This window comes from Mustela putorius, unplaced genomic scaffold (genome assembly GCF_011764305.1).
Source record: "Mustela putorius furo isolate JIRA1106 unplaced genomic scaffold, ASM1176430v1.1 tig00000224_pilon_pilon_pilon, whole genome shotgun sequence".
Classification (NCBI taxonomy): domain Eukaryota; kingdom Metazoa; phylum Chordata; class Mammalia; order Carnivora; family Mustelidae; genus Mustela; species Mustela putorius.
Genome location: NW_025421321.1, coordinates 10,064,647 through 10,085,263, shown reverse-complemented (window position 1 = coordinate 10,085,263; position 20,617 = coordinate 10,064,647). Strand labels below are relative to the sequence as shown.

General features: G+C 41.9%; 1 long non-coding RNA gene across 2 annotated transcripts in view; it reads left to right on the top strand.

Annotated features, from left to right (window-relative positions):
• LOC123391387 overlaps window positions 1–20,367 on the top strand; it is a 71,958-nt gene extending 51,591 nt beyond the window's left edge. Inside the window, exons 2-3 of one of the 2 annotated variants that reach the window (XR_006606081.1) lie at window positions 12,268–12,410; window positions 20,089–20,367. This is a non-coding gene — a long non-coding RNA (uncharacterized LOC123391387). The remainder of the gene's footprint in view (window positions 1–12,267; window positions 12,411–20,088) is intronic. The other variant, XR_006606080.1, reaches the window with a different exon arrangement.
• The last annotated feature ends 250 nt before the right edge of the window (window positions 20,368–20,617 follow it).

The window sequence follows — 20,617 nt, the reverse complement described above, 5'->3', positions numbered from 1 at the left end:
GCAGGGGGTGGCGAAGGGGAGAACTGAGGATTGGGGCAGAGAGGAGGTCTCTCTAAATCTGCAGTCCTCTGGAATTTCTCACTTGATCTACTGCCTCTCTTTCCTTTTATGTGAAACAGGTTTTGTAATAAACAAAACGGTTTTAAGCCCCCCCATAACAATTTTTCCAGGGACACTTCATCTGCAAGTGAACATGGTAGTTCCTCCAGCCCCCCGCTACCTTCAAGTCTGCGAGCAGATCCAGCACTGGGGCCACAGCTGGTAACCCCGAGGACCTGCTAGTGAGGAGCCAGAGCACACTTCTGAGCAGAACCGAGGATGATTTGTCAAATTTATACACTGCTGGCAGGTGTCAGTAGCATAATAATTGCCCTTCAGGATGCTTCAAAATGAGGAAGAAGGTGTCATTTAAGTCAAAAGAATAAGAAAGGAGTAATGATCAGCCACATTCCCATGGGGGAGCCAGAGGAGGAGGGAAGCCATGTGCTCATGCGGTTGTGGAGGCTGAGAGCCATTCTGGTTACTGCTTGATTCTGGCATCAAACAGTCCCGCGCTGAATTTCTAGCTCTGCCAGCAATAGTTGGCAAGCCTGTGTAGGCACACAACCTCTCTAGGCCTTTCTCCTCTTCTCTAGGAAATGAAAGTATACAAGGGATGCATCTTGTGAGATTTGTGGTAGAATTTCTGTATAAAGTGCTTATCTCAGTGGGCTGATAGACATACAGGGTACTCAGAAAACCATTAGCTATTAGCATGGTCTTTCCGGTCTCCAGTAGATACTACCACTTCTGAGTCTCTGCTTCTTTTCCTTTGCAGATCTTTCCTTTCAAGTAAATGACCCACCCAGATCTGACACCTGACTACCTCAGCCAATCAATCCATTCCTTACCCTGTAACACAGGCGTGGGTCAGGTGGGCCATTGAGAGACCTATTTAGTGGTTATGTCTCTGCAATTATCCTCTGTAGCATGATGTTGAGGGGTCATCCCTGCCTCTTCCTAAAAACAGTTGGTCTGAGGTTAAAGATAATAGGGAGAAATCAGTGCTGAAAGATGGAGGGAGAGAATCTGGAAGGCATGTTTAGAACTTGGGATCCTGCCAGGCTGGTCACCAGCACCACCCACTGAAACACTCCAATTACGGCAGCCACAAGACCCTCCTTTTGGTATAGCCTACTTCAAGTTGTTTTTCTCTCTCTTGCCACTAACCTGGCTAAATGCATACCATCCTCCTACTGAGGGTGGAGAATGTGAAGAAGGACACCTGACAATGCCATTAGTGGTTGCCAATTATGCACCCAAATCAACTGTCAATCTTCTAAAACACTACACAGTCTAGATCCCGTCATCCCCAGAGATTCTGATTCAATACAGCTGGAAGGGGTCTGGGCATCCTTCTGTTGTAGTAAAGAAAGAATGAGGAACTGGGTACCTGAGGGAAGATCTAGGGTATCTCAGTCACAGTGAGAAGAAGGAAGCTTGGTGCTGTCAGTCTGACATCAGAATAAGGAGTCCTGTAAAGTAGTCCTGTAAAGTAGTCAGGGATCACCTTTGTTTTACTTGCTAAGAATTGGGCTCTTTTGGTAATAATCATGATCGTCTGTTCGATGCAACCAGAGATATCTTATTACAGCATTGTAGGACTACAAAGCCATTTCCATCAACCCTTAGTTCACGTTCATTCTGAGTGTGATGCCCCCTGATGTGGCCACCACACACAAGTATTAGGAACTGTAGGCACACTCAGCTCCTGGAAGAGACTAGCCAACCCATACTGAACCAACAGGTATTGCCTTTCTCCATCCAGTGGAGACTTTCCCCAACCCCTTCTCTCTTCTTCAAAGGGCACTCCAACAACATCTTTATTTAGCCCAAGTCCTTTCCATGTTTGAATGAAAAAGATGGGAAGTCCTCTTTGCTATGATTTGGTATAGGCTGAGGAAGGGGAAAGTGACGTTTCAGTTCAGACCTGTTTTGATTAGACGTGCTCTGAATAGTGGTCTCGGCTATCCAGCTTCTAATCAGCTCAGCTAGACTTTGGGTTCCATGTTTATAACTCAGCACTGAATTCCAGTGTGTGGATTTTCCTCCCGACACACATCAAGGGATTTTCTCACACCAGTGGGGTGTCTACAGTTTCACTCAGTTCCAACACTACCTGGAGATAGCATCAGATCCCACAGGTTAAAGGACTCAGTCCCTCAAGACTGCCTCCCTACCCCACTCAAGATGCCAACTGAAAGTTAAGGTTGTTACCTGTGCTTCTGACAGACCAGCTATAGATTGGAGGTTCCAAGATTCCCTCCTTGTGTTCAATTAATTTGCTTGACCAGCTCACAGAGCTCAAAAGAAACATTTTACTAACTGGATTACCAGTTTGTTACAAAGGACATAATTTAGGAACAGACACATAGAAGAGATACATAGGTGAAGCTCTGTGGGAAGGGGCATGGAGATTCTATGCTCTCTGAGTGCACCACTCTCCCTGAGTCTCCATGCTCACTAATCTGGAAGCTCTCCCAACTGGTCCTTTTGGGTTTTTACAGAGGTTTTATCACAGAGGCATGATCGGTTAAATCATTAGCCACTGATGATTAAACTCAGTCTCCAGCCCCTTTCTCCTCCTGGGAGATCCAGGGCTAGGAATGAAAATTCCGACCCCTAATCTCAGGTTTAGTTCCACTAACAACCAGCCCTCATCCTTAGGTGTCTCCAAAAGTCACCTTATTAATGTAACGAAAGACATGTTGATGGCTCTTCTCACTTAGGAAATTCCAAGTGTCTTAGGAGCTTGATTCAGAGAAATGGGGACAAAGAGCAAGTACCTATATCTTTTTTTTTTCCTTAAGATTTTATTTATTTGACAGACAGAGATCACAACTAGGCAGAGAGGCAGGCAGTTGGGGGAGGGGGGTTAAGCAGGCTCCCTGCTGAGCAGAGAGTCCAACGCGGGGCTCCATCTCAGAACCCTGGGATCATGACCTGGGCCAAAGGCAGAAGCTTTAACCCACTGAGCCACCCAGGCGCCCCCCCCCCTTATATCTTATTATAAATCACAATATCACAGTCTGTCCCACACTATCTCTCATCTTCATCTAATTCTATGGTCAATGCTCTCTTCTGAACATCTCAAACTCCTTCAAGTTCATGAACTCGTAAGTCCAATTTATAGGGCACTGGCTGCAGGGGGAGGTTTCTCAAAATGGGGTCCAGGACTGTCCACACGCTGAGTGACTGGAGACACTCAGTTGGGTGGGAGGTGCCAGGAGGGGTGCGGATTCTACTTCCTAGTCCTCTCCCAGACCAAGAAATCAGACCCTGGAGGAGCTGGGATCAGGAATCTGCACTTCTGGCAGTCCCCAGGCATTCTGAGGCACAAAGTTGAAGAATCTCCATGCTGGGTAGGCCCCTGGCTCCTCTCTCTTCCTCCCTTGTTAAATAGTGGAAATCAGACAACTGGGCCTGAGCGGGACACAGGGAGGAAAACAAGAACACCGCCTTGCCTACCCACCCCCACCCCCCACCCGCACACTGCCTATTAAGAGGCCTTGAATGAAAGGCAAGAAGGAAAAATGGTTCTTCTACCAAGGCTGGCATTTTAGAAAACCCTGTTTCAAACACCCTGAATTTTGAGGCCTGAAAATAGTTATTATTTTTGCCCTCATTACCTTCTTTCTCTATTTAAAATGTAATCATTGTCAGAAGAAAACTGCAGCTATGCACATCTCTGCCAAAGCCTCACACAATAGACACTAAAAATAGGGCTCTGCCTCCGAGCTCCGCAGAATTCTCCAAAATGAAATGTATGTATATATATATATATATATATATATATATATATACCTATTACTGGAGGTCTGGCCTGTTGTCTAGTGACATCCATTTGCCTTTTATTTCCCCAAAATAGCCTTCCCTTCTTTTCTGAATGACCTCCTTTTCCTGATTTGCACTGGTCAGGGCAGTGCTGGCCTGGCCTGACCCCTTCAGCCACTCTTCTTGGGGTTTCTCTTTTGATTCATGGTCCAGTCACCACTGGGGATGGAGCCAATCAATCTGGAACTTTCTTGGCAAACTTCAGATTTGCCTGCCACTGTGATGACACCACCCTGATCCTGCCCACCCCTCACATGAGCCACTAGGTAAAAGCACTTGGAGATCTGCATGTAGACTGGCCAGGCAGGAGGCTGCCCAGGGTCAGAGCACAAGACCCTGTGCTGAACCAGGAATGGTAAGGGAAAAGGCCGCAGAATGACTTCAACATGCTGGAACAATGTGAACTGCGGGACAAAGCTCCTTATCTAAAGGGTGGGAATCTCACACAGGCAGACGTATTGCTGCCTTGGCTTTCTGGCAAATTATAACACCCAAAATAGCATGACTTCTTTTAAATTCCTCCTGGCATCTGCCCACAGCACCCACACCCAGGAAATGGTGGGCGGAGTCTGTTTTCACCCACTGCTGTGAGCTAGAACAATTTCACTCACTTTGTAAAAGAATATATAGAAGTGAATGCAATGCAGGCAAGGGCAAGGCTCTCATGGAATGATTTCATTCTCTTTGGCTCTTCCTTCTGTGATGGGGGCCTTACTGTGATGGTTGCCAGTACAGTGGTACAGGCCCATGGCTTAGGGGTTTCTGGCCTCCACTGATGTGAAGCACCCTCTTCAGCCTGTGGCTCAATTCCCTAACCTAGTGTCTGGGAGCCGGTGTGTCTGGGAGCCTAGTTTCTGCAAGCCAGAGCTGGGGGTTGCGACTCCTCTGAGGCCTTCCTGGATCTGGACCTGGTTTTCTTCTCTGCAGCACTGCCCTGAACAGCTCACAGTGGCTCTGGGAAATGGGCTGAGCAGGACAAGGCTGACTCCACTATGGTGTTTTATTATGCCAAGGAGCTGTGGTCAGTCATGTTCACCTGGGTTAATGCCCATTACACACAGATCTTTCCAGCATCCCCTTCTCTGGGCGTGCTTTCTCATGGGCAGCTACCCACCACCCAGGAGATGTATTCCAGGAAAGTTATGCATGAGAGGGATTTTCTAAACTTCACTTCCTGCTGAAAGCAAATAATTATCTCAGTAATTGTAGAAGTTTTGTCTTCATAACTAATTCTCTTATCCTTTGGCTCACTTGTGCAAATTTTCACCAACTTTCTGGAAGCACAATCATGTATGTACTGACTTTTTTTGTTATCTAGTGCTGTGTTAGAAACCATTCAGATATACTGGCTTAAAATAACAATTTTATTATTTTTCATGATTCCTTGGGTTGACTGAACATCCAAGATGGCTCTTTCCTCATACAACGGGTGCTTGGCTGGGTTTGTTCAAAAGGCTGGGCCTTTTCGGTCAATGTCTTTCCATATGGCTAGCTTGAGTTTCTTGACAGTGTTGCAGCTTGCTCCAAGAGGACAAGCCCTACTTTACAAGCATGGATCAGACCCTCTTGCTAATGACCATTTGCCCAAAGCCATCATATGGCCAAGCCTAGAGACACTGTGACAGTACTGGAAGGCAGGGTTCCCTGGAAACTACAAATATAACAGTCAACCATACCAAACATTCCACAAATGCAACTCCCTTAGGGGTAATGGACTCTGACACACATTAAACACCATAAGCAAAATGTGGTGTCTGCTTTTCTCAGACAAGAAAGTGGAGCAGATGAAGAACCATTCAGTATAAGTGGAAGAGTGGCCAGCTCTCCTTAACAGGCAAATTCTCATTAACACCAGAGGAAGTTGGAGCACTGAGAGGAAAATATATAGCGGTACAAGCCTTTCTCAAGAAACAAGAAAGGTCTCAGGTACACAACCTAACCCTACACCTAAAGGAGCTGGAGAAAGAACAAGAAAGAAACCCTAAGCCCAGCAGGAGAAGAGAAATCATAAAGATCAGAGCAGAAATCAATGAAATAGAAACCAAAAAAACAATAGAACAAATCAACGAAACTAAGAGCTGGTTCTTTGAAAGAATTAATAAAATTGATAAACCCCTGGCCCGACTTATCAAAAAGAAAAGAGAAAGGACCCAAATAAATAAAATCATGAATGAAAGAGGAGAGATCACAACCAACACCAAAGAAATACAAACTATTATAAGAACATACTATGAACAACTCTACGGCAATAAATTTGACAATTTGGAAGAAATGGATGCATTCCTAGAAACATATAAACTACCACAACTGAACCAGGAAGAAATAGAAAAGGTCTGTTTCCTTTTGCCATTTTCATTTTACTAACTTCTAAAGATTTGATTTTGAAACATTTATATAAGAAGCCAGAATAGTAAAATGAACTCTCTGGTGTCCATGATTCAGCTTCAGTAATTATCCATTTATAGCCAATCTTGGTTCATCCCACCTCTCCCCATTGCCCCTCCCCACTGCTCGGTAGTTTTGAGGCATAACCCATTACATGGAAATATTTTAGTGAATCTAAAAATAATTATGCTGAGTTATAGGAACTACATAATGCTTATAATTCTATCTTTTAAAAAAATTCTGGAAGGTGCAAACAAATCTATATTGACAGAAATTAAATCAGTGGTTGGGGATAGTGTGGGAGAGGAAAGAAGGGGGAATTATGAGAGAGCATGGGATATTTGGGGTGTGATGTATATGCTCATTAACTTGATTGTGGTGATAGTTTCACAAGTGGCTAAATATGTCACAACTCACCAAATTACACAGTTTAAATATGTGTACAGTTGATTGTACATCAGTTAAGTCTACTTTAACATAATTAATTGAGGTTGAAGATTGGGTTTAAAAAGAGTGAGTGTTTTAAAAATTGAATTAGATATTTAAATAATTTGTTTTGTTCTTTCTATTTTTATTAACCCAAGCATTTAAGGATATGTACTGCTTTGGCAATAACTCACAGGTTATGTTGTGTCATTTTATCAATTGTCATTTCCTAAAAATCTCTGCAATTTGGTATGCATTTCTCCTTTGACCTAAGAGATGTTTAGGAGAGAGTTGTTTACCTCTATAAAAATTTCAAATAAAAGAATCTTCTTCTATTTCTCTATTTAGTTGTCAGTGTCTAGGTTAACTATTTTATGATCAGAGGATTTTGCCTGTACTATTTTTCCTTTTGGGAGTTCATTGAGATGTTTGTTACCATCTGTCATGTGGTCGGTTTTCATCTGTGTTCCCTTGACCTTTGAAAAGAAGGTAAATTCTGCATTTTCAGTATATAGATTTTGACATATATTAATCAGATCAACTTTCTTAGTTTTGACTTCTTTTTGTTGTTTGACATTAATTCTGACATGAATTAATAGGACTGAAAATTTTCCTATGACAAGTGTGTTTCTATTTCTCCTTATATCTTCTGTAATTTCTGCCTTGTGAATGTTGCTGTCATGTGGTTTTATGCACAGATATTCATTTACTATTCTGTCTTCTTTGTGCAATCCATTCTCTAGCTTTATAACATCCTATTCTTTGTCTCATTTAATGGTTTTTGTCCTGAATTTCTTCTTCTTTGAAGGTAAACTGACAGCACTTGCTTTCTTTTGGTTATGCTTGTCTGGTACCTGATGACCATCATTTTCATTTTCAAACCTTATGATTTATTTACTGCCCAAGATATGACTTCTTTTAAATTTCTCCTTTTATTTTTTATTTTTTTGAGAAATATTGTTGTTGTTTTTTCCTTCCTTTTAAATTCCTCCTTTTATTTTTTTATTTTTTTGAGAAATATTGTTGTTGTTGTTATTTTTAAAGATTTTATTTATTTATTTGACACAGAGACTTAGAGATCACAAGTAGGCAGAGAAGCAGGCAGAGAGAGGGGGGGAAGCAGGCTCCCCACTGAGCAGAAAGCCTCATTCGAGGCTCCATCCCAGGACTCCAGGATCATGACCTGAGCCGAAGGCAGAGGCTTTAAACCACTGAGCCACCCAGGTGCCCTGAGAAATATTATTTTTAAACAGCAAAAGATTTTGTTGTGCTTTGTGATACAAGGTGAAAATCCTTTATTTTAATAATTGAATTTATCCCATTTATGTTTTTTGATATGAGTTTGATCTTAGATCTGTCACATTACAGATGGTCTTTGACTTACAATGGTTAGGCCTAATGGTTTTTTAAATTAAAGATGTTGCAAAAGTGATACACATTCAGTAGCAATCATACTTCAGATTTTCTTGTCTGGGCTGGTGATTTGTGGTCCGATCCTCTCTCAAAGCTGGACAGAGGCATGAGCCACAGACCTGCGTCAGCCGCATGATCATAAAGAATCAACAACCAACATCCTTCCAACTGCTCTGTACCCTTACAACCATTCTGTTTTTCACTTTCAGTATAGTATTCTATCAGTGGATATTTAATACTTTCTTATAAAATAGGCTTTGTAAAAGGATTTTGCCCAGTTTTATGTTGATGGAATTTTTCTAAACATGTTAAGGTTGGGCTAAACTGTGATTTTTGGGAGGTTAGGTGCATTGAATACATTTTCAACTTACATTACTTTCAATTTATGATGGGTTTATTGGGATGTAGCACTATAGTAAGTTGTAGAAGGTCTGTATTTTTTTAAAGTTTTTATTTAAATTCCAGCTAGTTAACATACAGTGTAATATTAGTTTTAGGTACACAATGTAGTGATTCAACACTTCCATAACAAGCTCATCAAACAAGTGCCCTCCTTAATCCCCATCACCTATCTGGCCCTTCCCCCACCCACCTCCCTCTGGTAACCGTCTGTCCATTCCCTGTGATTAAGAGTCTGTATCTTGGTTTGCCTCTTTCTCTCCCCCCCCTTCACTTGTTTGTTTTATTTCTTAAATTCTACATATGACTAAAATCATATGGTATTTGTCTTTCTCCAGCTGATTTATTTTGTTTAGCGTAATACTGTCTAGTTCCATCCATGCTGTTGCAAATGGCAAGATTTCATTCTTTTTATGGCTGAGTAATATTCCACACATATGTGGAATGTATCTGTGTATCACATGCATTTATATACATATACATATACATGCATAAATATACATACATATACACACACATACATACACACCACCTCTTCTTTATCAATTCATCAGCCAGTGGAGATATGGTACATACATACACACACACACACACACACACACACACACACACACTCCACCTCTTCTTTATCAATTCATTAGCTAGTGGACATATGGGCTGTTTCCATAATTTGGCTATTATGGATTTTTGTCTAGAAATGCTGCTGTAAACATCAAGGTGCATGTATCCCTTTGAATCAACATTTTTGTATTTTGGGGTAAATACCTAGTAGTGTGATTGCTGGATTGTAGGTAGTTCTATTTTTAACTTTTTGAGGAAACTCCATACTGTTTTCCAGAGTGGCTGCCTCAATTTGCATTCTCACCAACAATGGCAAGATTGTTCCACTTTCTCCACATCCTGGCCAACAGCTGTTGATTTTAGCCATTCTGACAGGTGTGAGGTGATAGCCCATTGTTAAGTTTGATTTGCATTTCCCTGATGATCAGTGATGCTGAACAACTTTTCATGTGTCTGTTGGCCATTGGCATGTCTTCATTTGCCTTTTCACATCTTTTGCCCATTTTTAATTGGATTATTCATTTTGGGGGTATTGAGTTTTATACATTCTTTATGTATTTTGGATACTAACCCTTTATCAGATATGTCATTTGCAAATATCTTCTGTAGATTGGTTTTTAGTTTCATTGATTGTTTCTTTGCTCTGCAGAAACTTTGTATTTTGATATAGTTCAAGTAGGGAATTTTTGTGGTTTTGTTTCCCTTGTCTCAGGAGACATATCAAGAAATAAATTGCTATTGCCAATGTCCAAGAAATTACTACTGTGTTCTTTTCTAGGACTTTTATGTTTTCAAGTCTCACATTTAAGTCTTTAATTTTTCATTGATTTTTGTGTATGGTATAAGAAAGTGGTCTAGTTTCATTCTTATGCATGTTGCTGTCCAGTTTTCTCAATACCATTTGTTGAAGAGACATTCCTTTTCCCATAGGATATTCATTCCTGCTTTTTTGAAGATTAATTGACCATATAATTGTGTGTTCATTTCTGGGTTTTCTATTGTTCCATTAATCTGTGTGTCTATTTTGTGTCAGTACTGAACTGTTTTGATCACTACAGCTTTGTAATATAACTTGAAGTCTGAAATTGTGATGCCTCCGGCTTTGTTTTTCTTTTTTAAGATTGCTTTGCCTATTTGGGGTCTTTTATGGTTCCATACAAATTTTAGGATTGTTCTAGCTCTGTGAAAAATGCTGTTGGTATTTAGATAGGGATTGCATTAAATGTGTAGGTTGCCTTGAGTAGAATAGACATTCTAACAATATGCGTTAGAAGGTCTATATTTTGCTCTCTGCATACAGTATTTTAAAATCTTTCAGTATAAGGTCCGTTTGTTTTCTCCTTGGGTTGGGAGAACAGGGTGGGAAATAGAGGTGAGAGGAAAGGAGGGAAGGGGAAGAGAAGAGAAGATTTCAAGAGAAGGGAAGAGAAACAAGTTGTGAGACGTAAGAGGAATTATAATATTGTTTTAATGATATAATTATCAGACAAAATCCTCAGTCATTTGCTTTTTAAACTGCTTTGAACAATAATTAAATTCATATTTATTTTCTTCCCTTCTGTCTCTTCTCCACTTCCTACTTTACTAAGTAATATTATTTTGATTAGTTTTTATTTTGGGCTCTTAAAAATGTATGTTCTACTATTTGAGTCTTTAAATTCTTTTCCCTGTGTCCTTCATTCTATTGATAAAGCCATCACTGAGCTTCCAAATGACATCTTTACCCTTTCCTATTCCCGGTGTTTGCCAGTTGTATTATTTCTACATTGTCAGAGCATACGACACTTACATTCTATTTTGTTACTCCAATCCCCACTTCACATTTACTTTTAGATCCAACCTAAATATAATTAAGGCTTACAGTCACACTCTTGGCTAAAGTTTCTGCAGTTGAGTCTCAGTTGGATGAAGTTCATTTTCTGGTTGTTTCCTCAAGAAAGGTTCGTAGAAACAATACTTTCGGAGTTTCTGCATATTTAAATGGTTTGCAATAGGCTTTATAATTCTCGAACAGCTTGGATGATAGAAAATTCTTGGTTTGCACTTTCCTTAAATATCTTCTGAGTGTTTCTCCATTCTCTCTATCTTGTATAGAGATTTTATTTATTTATTTATTTGAGAGAGAGAGAGAGAGAGAGCATACAAACAAAAGGAGGAGCAGAGGGAGATAATCTCCAGCAGGCTCAAGCCCAGTGGAGAGCCTTGTGGGGCTCAATCTGAGGACCCTGAGATCATGACCTAAGCTGAAACCGAGAGTCAGATGCTTAACCAGCTGAGACCCCCAGGCACCCCTCTCCATTCTCTTCTAATGTTAAATACTATTGGGTGAAGTCTGAGTTCCATCTGTTTGTTTTTTTTTTTCTCTTTGTAAATAACTTGATTTTTTTATGCTTTACAAACGATACTCTCCCTAAGTCAATAATTAGACTAGGCTATGTCTCATACAGTGACTATCCTGGATCAGGTTTCCCTGGGAAGTGGTGTGGACACCCAATAAGTAGATCGAAGTCTTGTTTCATTTTAAGAACTGCTTTGAATTATATTTTAAAATACTTGTTACCTTGTATCATTTGGTTTCTTCAGGGACCCCAGTTTTGCATATGTTGGCTTTCTTTTGACTTCCTGCTATCACTGCCATGCCCCCTTTAATTGTCTTAAACTTCTGTCTCTATTTCATGTAGTTGCATTTCATATTTCTACCCTTTGATTCCTGTACAGCATCTGCTGCCGGGACGTCACTCCTTCTGAGCCCCAACCAATTTTGTCTTCAGTCATGTGAAGATGGATTTATTTTTTCTATCTTTCCTGATTCTTCTGCTCCTATCTCATCACCTCTCCCTGCTTTGTCTTCTTGTATTTGAGTTCTGACATTTGTGCTTTGTGGTTTCCCTTTAGAGATCACATTTTTTGCTAAGGTTTTTTTGGTTGTGCTTTGTCTCTAATTCATGGAGGAATGTTTGATCATAATTTCATCTCTTCCAGGCAGTTTTCTGGTGCATGTTCTTCTGTTGACAGAATTTTCTGTTCTTTGCATCTTACAGCACACTTGCGTGGAAGGTATTCTATTCTCTTTTTTGTTACTTATAGAGTATATGGGTGGGACTTTCCCAAAAAAAGCTTTCTGCAGGAGGCTCTAAATAAGAGTGGGGCAGGAGCAGCTTTCTAAAATTCTTGATCCCAAAGGACCTTTCTCTTTCTCTGTTTCCACAGAGACGGACTGCTTCCTGAAAATAGTGTGATTCTTTATAGAACTCTGCCTCCTCGACTTCTCTGAATCAAGCTGGGTTCACAGGGCTTCTGTGGCCAACCCTTGAACCTCTAGTTCCTTCACCAGCCAGTGCAACAAGGGGCAGGTGAGCAGATCACCTTCAAGAAGTGCAATTTCTTTCTTTCTTTTTTTTTTTTTTGCATTTTCTAAGCCCCGCTGCCACTGGCCCCTAGACACACATGTATTTCTTCCTGTGAGGGTTCTCCTCCTGACAACTCATACATATGTTTTGGAGTCTATAGCATATGAAACTCCTTGAAGCTATGATCCCCATGAGGAGAAGGAAGCACTACCACTACGCTCATTGCCAAGTCGGATAATTTGGAGGAATTAATACTAAGCTTCTGTGCTGTCCTCCGAGAGACTTTCAGCAGGGTGCAGTTTGAGGCATGATGGAGGTACATTCTTCCTGAATCAATTTCCATCCCCCTCTCTGGCCCCTGTGTGACTGTTCCAGCAGGAAATATGGTAATAGACATTAGTGAAGAGAAGTAGAGAGTACATGTCAACCAAAAACATGCTACATCAACTAAAGGGAAAACACACACACACACGTGCAAATGTACATGTACACACACACTTTGTGGGTCAAATAGAGCATATCTGCAGGCTCCTGGTGCACCACCTCCTCTCTAAATCAGCTCTACGGTCCTTCTCTGGTGCTTTATAGTAAGGATCCCCATCACAACTGCTTATTATCTTGGTGGATTTTCCAGCCCTCCACCAATCCCTAAGGCTATTCCTGATGATGACTTCATTTGTGTCACATGTGTTTATGGAGATGCCTTGTTTTTTTTGCCTGTTTCCTACAACCCCACCTTTTGCCCTGTTCCAATCTGATCTCTTGCCTTTAATAGATACCTCCTTACCATGTACAGCCTTAACCCAATGCAGATCTGTGCAGGCTGGAATTGTCCTAGGCTTGTGCAATATGCCAAGGATTCTAGTTGATTTCGGAATTAGATTTTGATTTCCACAACCCCCCCAGTTTCCATGCTTGCATCCGGAGTGTGGCAGCAGCACCTTTCCCTATGTGGAAAGGTGAGCAGAAGGGAGAAGACAGGAATGCCATTGTGACAAGCAACTTGGGTGGGCCTAAAGGGAAGCTGAGGATAGGACCCAGAGGGGAGACCTATGCCCCAGCATATCACCTGGGGCTCTCTGTTGAGAGTTCTGGGCTGCTGTGAAACTCCAACTGCTCTGGAACAAAGTTGAAATGTTGTTGGAGAGCAGCTTTGGCAGGGGTAGGGGCCAAGTGTTCTGGACACTTACCAGAAATAAACAGACTGCAATGAAATAGATCAAGAATCCTTTCCAATTAGGACAGTTGTGTGGGTTTAAAAAAAAAAAAAATTCTGAAGTAAGAAAGGGAACAAAATGCAAAAATCTGTTCTTTTCTTCCAAAAGACTTTAAGTAGCAAATAAGCAAGGTGTCAGGACTGGGAAAGCCTTCTGTCTAGGCTCTGAGTAAATGAACTTGCTTTTTGGTAAAGAGCTTGAGTTAAAATTAAACAGATACATATGCATAGCTTGCAATAGAATGATCCTGCATGTATCGCCTTAAAAAGAAATCTGAACATTTTTCTGAGTAGGGCAAGCAAAGAGAATCAGGCAACAGTCCCTCCTCCAGAAATCCATAAACAGCCCCTCTCCTTCTACAGCAGAGGAAATTCGTCAGAGCAGCCCACCAAATGTCCTCGTGTTCTGAAAATAGATGGCACAGGTCTTTCTCTGGGCACTTCAGGACAAGGGCAGAGGGGGTGTCCCTAGTGACAAAGGCAAAATCCATATTAAAGACTGCCAGCCCCACCTCCACAGCCACCACCACCCCTGCCCCCCACCCGTGAGGTCTTCAAAGTCTGCGGAAATATCTTCGGTCCCTACACCAATTATCTACGTTGGCCCGTTTTTATGTACATTGAATCCAGTTTCAAATTCCAATTTAGATTCTGTAATCTCAAGACCTAGAATAGTGCTTGGCTCGAGGTGGTGCTCAATATATATCTCGAGGCTGGATGAATGTCATGCCTTGCTATTGCTTCTAGTCTTTTAACTTCCTTCCATCTCCTAATTTCAACTGTAATTGACTCTTTGAAAAGCCTGCCCCAAAAGGTCAGATTTTTTTCATGTAGTTTCCATACACTTCCCCACCCACCCATTTTTGCCACCTCGAAGAAGGCTGTCAGCAACCTTAAGGAGGCCTCATGGGAGTGACTGGAAAACACTCCCAACTCTTCCCTCTATCAGAAAAACAACTGTATCAAGTTTACTCAAGGGACATTGGCAGATATTAGAAATAGCCCGACCAATGTGGGTTTAGGAAGATGTCACTTTTACAATGGACTCAACATAGAGGGCAAACTGTTTAGAAAGTGCTGAAGAGGGAGATTGTCGGCTCCTGACCTGTAGCAAGACATGGAGAGTGGGCCACACCATGTGTTTTTTACTTTTACACACTCACTTTCTCATGACCAGATGCTCATTCACTGCTTCTCCAAACACACCACTTGAACGTCACTGTAGGGTCTGGACTGACTGAGCCCAGGGAAGGGAGGTGCTGTGCTGAGGAAGAAGGGAGGGGCCCCAGGGCTGCTGGTATGGAACATAGCTACTTTGTCCCTAGGCATTGCCATGGAATTGGATTTTTCCATAGCAGCACAGTCAGGCCCCAACGAACCGTGCTCCCCTAGGATCAGCTGATTGACTCAAGGACTCTCAGTGCCATATGCATATCTTCTGTGTTTCAGCAGCCCCATCCCTGTCCCCACAACCCTCCTCCACCCAGCACAGTGGCTGCATCCTTGGGCATGTGGCATTTTTGTCAGTGGAAACACCTACCAGGAATCATAGGCACAGGATAGCTGCCTTCCTAGCTCTCGCCCTCTCAAGAGAGTAGTTTAACTCATTTACACTTTCCTTCTGTGCTCCAGCAATTATTTTTCCTTCTCCTGATACCCTCTTCATCACCTCCTTGCCACTTGTTCAGCAGTGGTTCATGGGATGGATTTCAACTGCAACCTTTGGTAAATAATGGGAAGCTCTGCAGCTACTAGGCATTGCTTTCCCAGCTGGTTGCAGAAAACTAGAGACAAACTTTTTACTGCCTGAGCCACTGCAGTCCCTAGTGCAGAAAAGTTGGGAAGCAGTGTTAACTCTTGTCCCAGAGTAGTAGTTAGGAGCTGAGTGAGATGCTATTGGATAACACTAAACGTATGCTTGTCCTGCCACTCTGTTCCCCAGACAGAGCTCCCAAAACCCTTGTAAATGTCTAAGTGATAGGAACACTAGGAGTGTCTTTTGTTCTACTGAGATGACTCTGGGTGGGCTCCTAGATGGAGGCTGGTCACCAGAAAGATCTGATTAGAAGCTTGGACTTTTCAGCCTCACCCCCAAACTTTCAGAGAGGGGAAAAGGGCTGTAAATACAGCTAATATTGATCATGCCCACATGAGGAAGCCTCTATAAAATCCTAATATTAGGAGGTTCAGAGAGCCTCCAGGTGAATGGACATACCCACACCAGGAGGATGACACACCCATATCCATGGGGATAGAAGCAGTATGCGGGGGACACTTCCAGAACTGACTCTGTACCTCTTCATCTGGCTGTACAGCTATATACTTTACTACATCCTTTAATAAACTGGCAGATACAAGTGAGTGTTTTCCTGAGCTCTGTGAACAAATTAATCAAGTCTGAGGAAGGGCCATGCATGGGAACCCCCAATTTATAACCAAATATGATGGAAGTTGTGGGTAACCTGGGGACATATTACTTACAATTGGCATCTGAAACACAGTGGGAGCAGTCTTGTGGGATTGAGCTCTTAGTCTGCAGGATGTGATGCTACCTCCATGTAAATGGTGTCAGAATTGTGCCAGTCACATTGTAGGATCCCCTGCTGGTGTCCCAGAGAATTGCTTGATGTGCAGGAAAACCCCTACACATCTGGCATTAGCGGTATTGTGAGTGTTCTGCATGAGTAGAAAAGGAGACACACAGGAAAGAGAAACACAGAAGGAGGTGGAGGACTGGGTTTTTCCCTACTTAGGGACTGAACTGAGTTTTGCCTTTAGAGACGTGTTTGTCATTTGCATCATTTTCAGAGAGCTCTGCCAGTGATGTTCAAAGGACTTGATTAATTTTGACCAAGTTTGGTATTTGCTTTATGTTCCATTAAATCTCCTGCCTTGAAAGAAATGTTCTTAGTTAGGAATCTGCAGAAGGGATTTTCAATGGATTTCAGTGCATTTCAGTGATATTACTAAGGCAAGAGCTGGGGTTCACAGAAACCACATGCTGCATATAAAGCGGTTATTTCCATTACTAAGTGTATTTCCATTACTTCCAGTGTTCTCACTGGAAGGCCACTCAAGCCTTACCATGATGGGGACACTGGGCACCATTTAGCACTCTAAGATGAAGCATCTAAACTTTTATTAACCAGAACCCTTCTTGTGAAAGCACAAATCTCACACTGTTCCCACCTCACTCTCAAGTCCAGAAAGGTCCCATCTGAAAATCACTGTATCTTTTGCATGTTTCCTTTGGCCAAAAAATTACTTTTGAACTTTACTTTGGGTAGTTGTACAGCAAAACAAAAACTAATATCTTTTTCTCACTATAAAGTGCTAAATGTTTCTGTATTGTTAAATATGCTTCTTTTTTTTTTTTTTTTTCCTATTGCATGTGACTCCCTGATTGGGGGTGACATATGTTGGTAGATCCCACCTTCTAGACAATCATTGTTCTAAGAAGTAACTTCTGGAAAGCAAACTGCTTAGTGTTTTTATTACTGGTTTTACAAAACCTTAAGCCTAAGCTACCTCCACGTTCTGCAGGGAGAAAAAAGGGCTAGGAGACAGTAGGGCTCCACATGGGGAAGTAGCCAAGACAGCTCCATCCAGAATTGCCTGGAAAAATCAAATTAGGAAAATCATCAGCAAATTGTTGTATCAGAACAAGAGTAAGTTACCCATGGCCAGTGGTCACTGCAGCCTGTCCTACTGCTTCCTCCTGTCTGAGTTTCAATTTTGGAAAATATGTCCTTATTAAATGTGTTCATAGCAACCTTCTCATTGTCATTGTTCCTCATGGACATTCGTAAGAATCAGCTGTTGCTGCATCACTAACTCACTCCAGACTCAGTGGCTTAAAACAATGTCTATTTAACTATTACCCACAGTTGAACTAATCATGTCTTTTCCGATGCTTGGACATCTTGGGACCTTGCTGAGTCTGGAGGGACTGCTCGTTCCCAGGTTAGCTGTTTCCTAGACAGAGAAAATGTCTCAGCTAGGATTACACCTTTCTCATGCAAACTGACTAGTCCAGAACCCACACCTTAACCTCCTCCTTCACCTCCCTGGCTTTCACACTTGGACCCCTTTCCACCACCCCAATCATGCCAGAACCAGGATTAGACAACTAGGGACAGTCTTTATGCCCCAGAGCCTGCTAAAATTACCACATTTTTAAAAAAGATTTTATTTATTTATTTGACAGACAGAGATCACAAGTAGTCAGAGAGGTGGGCAGAGAGAGGGAAAAGCAGGCTCCCCGCTGCGCAGAGGGCTGGAAGCCGGGCTCGATCCCAGGACCCTGGGATCATGACCTGAGCCGATGGCAGAGGCTTCAACCCAGTGAGCCACCCAGGCACTCCAAGACCCATATTTTAAGGCTACAGTCTACAAGTCAGCCAGGCAGCTCTTCTGGACTTAGAGATTCTGTGGTCACCTATGGATCCAGCAGGCAGCTCTGTTGGTCTTCACTGTGCTGCCTCATTTGTTTGGGGGCAGTCTGCTTTATAACTATGAACTTGTCATATGTCCACACGACTGGGCAGCCGGACTCTCCCTCCTGTGCACTCTCATTCCCCTTCAGGTGGGCCTGGGAGGGTCACAGGGCAGTGGCAGGATCTATTAGAGTAGAAAGGGGCAGGACCTCTTCCAGCCTCCAATGGAAGGAACACACATCACTTTCCCCGCCCTCTATTGGCTGAAACAAGTCACAGAGCAGCCCAGGTTTGTGGGAGAAAGAAATAGACTACATATTGATGGAAAGTACAGCAATGTCACATTGCAAGTGATGGGGATAGAAAGAACAGTGGGGAAATAGAGACATTGCCTAGCCCCTCTACCACAACATTCTTCTGCTCAAAAGAGTAAATTATCTAAAACGTGTTTTTCCCTCATGGACATAATAAAGATATATATTTTTTAAATTAAAAAAAAAAAAAGGTGGCCTGTGTCGATAGTTCACTATACTAGTGAGACTAGAATTTGATGGAATTCCAGTCTCTCAGCAGAATAACATAAACGTGAATAATGGGAACAAAATATGACACTTGGTCCCTTGTTAAAATGTAGATTCCTGGCCCCAGAAAATCTAATTCATCAAAGCCCAGAATAAGGTCCAAGAGTCTGCATGTTAGCAGTCTCCTCAGGGAACTTGGTGCAGGTGATTCTAATAACCTCACTTTGAAAAATGTTGGTGTCCCACGTTCATAGCAGCATTATTTGCAACAGCCGAGACATGGAAACAACCTAAGTGTCCCTCAATAGATAGACAGAGAAGATGTGGTATATATGTACAATGGAATTATCTTCAGCCATAAAAAAAAAAAAAAACCCACAAGGAAATCCTACCAATTCTGATAATATGGTTGGACCTAGAGGGCATTGTGCTAAGTGACATATGTCAGAGAGACAAATACGGTATGATCTCACTTTTATGTGGAATGTTAAAAAAAACAACAACAACAAAAAAAAATCACGAAAAAATCAAACACATAGAAAACAAGATCAGACTTGTGGTTACTGGAGGTGAGGACCAGGAGGAGGGGGAATTGCAAGAAGGTGGTCAAAGGTACAAACTTCTAGGTATAAGATAAATAAGTACTAGGGATTCAATATAGGACATGATGACTGTAGCAAACACCGCTGTATGATATATAAGAAAGTTGTTAAGGGAGTAGATCCTCAGAGTTCTCATCATAATAGAAAAATGTTTTCCTTTATTCTTCTTCCTTTTCTTTTCATTGAATCTATAGGAGAAGACAGATGTTAGCTAAACCTGTTGTGATAATCATTTCACAATATATGTCAATCAAACCATCCTGCTATCGGCCTTAAGTTTATACAGAGATATATGTCAATTATTTATCAATAAAACTGGAAAAGATATTTTAGTGTTGGTATCAAAAAATTGTGTGTGTGTGTGTGTGTGTGTGTGTAGAACAGTAACATTACCTCTGTTGTATAAAAAGGAAACTAAGGCTCTAAGCCTTAGATCTGTTTACTGGCATGTGCAAGTTCACACAGAAGTTTAATTTCAGAGCTGGGGTAGGTATTCAAGTCTCTTGACCCTTGACCTAAAAGATGTGATCTGAGAAATGCAAAGAGCCCCCATTCCCCTTAGAGCCACCCCCACCTTGGGCTTGCTGCAGTGCCCAAACCTCCTGTTAGTCTCCCTTGGTCTCTGCTGCAGTATTAGCACAATCACTCTGTCTCTTCTAAAGCCTGTAAGGGGCATTGGCGAAGTTGGAGGGGAAGGGAATGGATACAAGCGTATTCAAACCTACTGGCCTACAAGTGTCACACTTTTACTTAAACTGATGTACTCCATTGGTTTTTAACTCCTGGCTTAGTCCTGGGGGAGCTTTATTCATCCCTTGAGAAGCAAACAATGAAAAGGGAGGAAGAAGGAATAAAGAATGAGGAGGAGGGAGACCATTTCTGTGATCAATTTCTCTCTCTCCATAGATGGCTTCCTAGTAGTCCAGTGGGTGATGATGATGATGATGACGATGATGATGACAATGACGACGATGGCGGTCATCACTGTGTCCATTTTACAAATGGAGAAACAAGGACTTACAGATGCTTACCCTCACCTCCTCGTGCAGACCTGGAGACCTCGTTTAACAAAGAGCAACACCCATATTGCACTGACTTGGTGTGATTCTTCAGAACCCTGGGAGAGATACTGATGGTCTCCTCTGAAGGAAAAGTAAAGTAATAAATTACCCCTTTTAAGATAAATTAAGTCTTTAAGCTTGATGTGAAAAATGACACCTAGGATATACACCCAGTTGGGAATTTATGAGAGTACAGTCCCACCCCAATAGCCCTTAGATGCAGCAAAATGTTATTAGGATGCTAGGGATGCACCCTGTGCCAGTCTGTCCAGAATTTAAACCACCAGTGTCCAGTCACACCTCAGACAGATGAAGAGAGTAATGCTCATCAGTTTGCCATTGGTTCTGCCTCTGGGTTATCCCTCAGGACTCTG